Source organism: Tupaia chinensis, unplaced genomic scaffold, assembly GCF_000334495.1.
Source record: "Tupaia chinensis unplaced genomic scaffold, TupChi_1.0 Scaffold000671_1, whole genome shotgun sequence".
Classification (NCBI taxonomy): Eukaryota; Metazoa; Chordata; class Mammalia; order Scandentia; family Tupaiidae; genus Tupaia; species Tupaia belangeri.
The window spans coordinates 4778254-4780655 of NW_006160193.1; the positions used below are offsets into that span (position 1 = coordinate 4778254).

Genomic DNA, 2402 nt, shown 5'->3' on the forward strand with positions numbered 1-2402 from the left:
TGCACGCACACGTGCCCGGTGTGAGTTTTAAGCCACCAGGTCCGGGACGCGAACCACGGTTGACTATGTGGGAGTCCAGCGACATAGCCATTACGCTAACTGCTGGTTTCCCTGAATAGCTTTTTAAAAAAGGATTTAGTCATTTATGTCTGTGGGCGGAGAGGACGTGGACTGATACTACTAGTATTTGTCAGTGTTCTTGTCTAGTATCTTGGGTTTTCTTCCTTCTGATGTATTGCTAACAGTGGATGGATAAGTTCATTATCTCAGACAATTATTTCGAAGATAGGAGAACATGAGCCATTGAAGAGCAGGTGTCATGAAACAAAGGTAGTGATTACTTCGTTTTTACAGATGAAGCAAAGAAATCTATACTCATCCCACTTTGGACAGACTGTGCCAGCATGAAATGCTATTTCAATTCTGGATTACTCTTGGGTTTCATTCTTTTTCTCTAAAAACAAATGAATGGATGATCAAATTGTCATTGAGTAATAAAAACGCAAGGGAGTCAGGACATGCATGAATTAGGGTAGACTTTGGATCGATCCTGCATGACATACCCTCAGCACAGGCGTAGCAAGAACACTGTGGCTGGGCTGTCTGTGGTTCGGGAGTGTACAGCCGGGTCACTACGGTGGTGCCGTTTACTGCTTTTGTGTTGGGTGTAGGACTTAAGTGTACATTGTATTAAAATTATTAGTACATAAGTGAATACATAAAAAGTAGAGTTATTCTTTAGTCAATAATGAGACTGTGTAGGCAGCAAGGTTTGTGATTAATCTAATCCTCATGACTCAAGTTCATTAAATAAATTAAGTCTAATCTGTTCCCTTCTTTATAGAAGGTGCATTTGACTTCACAGAATGAAAACACCATAGCTTATTTAATCACTGAATAATAAAAAAGATGTTGGTTTTTACCTCTGAGGATAAGAAGCTTAAGGACTATTGTAAATAATAATAAAAATTCATGTCCTTGTTTTGGTGGTTTGTTCAAGACTAAATTATGAAAGAGGGATACATGACTAACTACATAAGGTAAAACGGTGCCATGTAGGAGCCAGTGATAGAAACGAACCATCTTTTATGATTAATCCAACTGAGCACATCCTAAGTCCATTAAAAATTGTGGAGGGTTCTTATTTTCAGTTTTTTAGTATTTCATTTCTTTGTATACCATGATTGATCCAAACTTGTACTGATAAAGATCTAAGACACTAGCTTCTTAAGAAGGGACCAAATAGGAAGAGGGAAGGTGGTGTCAGCGTCCTCATTGGTTGATTCATTGTCCTGTATTAGTTATTGCTGTAGAGCAAATTATCTAACTGTGGTAGATCATAACAATAAATACAACATCTCACAGTTTCTACGTCAGAGATACAGAGAGACTTACTGGGCAGTTTTTTAAAAAAGAGTTATTTAATTTATTATTATTATCTTATTTTTATTTTTAAGAATTATTGTTTAGTTTCATTATTTTTATTATTTAGTTTGAACAGAAAGAGACAGAGAGAGAGAGAAAAGGAAAGTGAGAAAGCAAGCTGCCAGGTTCGGGACTCAAACGATGATCAGCTATATGGGAGTCCAGTGCCTTAACCACCATGCCACCTGGGCAGTTTTGATTTAGGGTTTCTTGTAAAGTTGCAGGCAAGATGTCAAGTAGAGTTGAAGTCATTTGAAAGCTTGACCACGCTGGAGGATCTATCTCCATGACTCACTCACATGCTGGAAAGGTGGTGTTGGTGGGGTGGCCACAGTTCCTTTCCATGTTGACCTCTCCTCAGGACAGCTTGAGTATCCTCGTAACATGGCCGCTGACTTGACCTAGAGCAATCAGTCTGAGAGAGAGAAAGGTGGAACCCTCAGTGTATTTCTTAACCTAGCTCCAGAATTCATCCATCATCAGTTGCACAGTATTCTTTTGGTCATACAGGCAGTCATGGCTTAGTATGGGAACAGCCTCACAGGGCTATAAACATCAGGAGGCATGGACCATTGGGAGTCGTCTTGGAAGGTGGTTACCACAGGTACGATATTTAAGACATGGTCAAAATATTAATAGACAGAGAAATCATGGACAAATCATAAATATGGAATTGATCTGAAGCTAAGAAGTCAAGTAGTTTATATGGGTAATGCTGAGATCCATTGCAAAGAAGATGAAGTCTCGAAGTTCTAAGGAAAATAAGCCTATAAATAGAGCTTAGTAAGATTCAAGGATCTTGTGCTTAGGTTTTTTGATTCATTTGTATTGACTTTACTATCAGTGATTCAATTAACAAAGTGATAAGCAAAGCTATGACCGAATGAGGGAAAGAAGGCTAACCATAGACCAATGATGAGTGTTCTGGGGTGTCTGAATCAATGATTTTGATTAAACCCTGTAACTCTGAGGTCTGT

At 38.7% G+C, this 2402-nt stretch overlaps 1 non-coding gene across 1 annotated transcript; it reads left to right on the forward strand.

The window, feature by feature from the left end:
* Positions 1–2330: 2330 nt before the first annotated feature.
* LOC114009946 (small nucleolar RNA SNORD113/SNORD114 family) lies at positions 2331–2402 on the forward strand. Its single transcript, XR_003551344.1, has one exon. It is a non-coding gene; the product is annotated as a small nucleolar RNA SNORD113/SNORD114 family (small nucleolar RNA).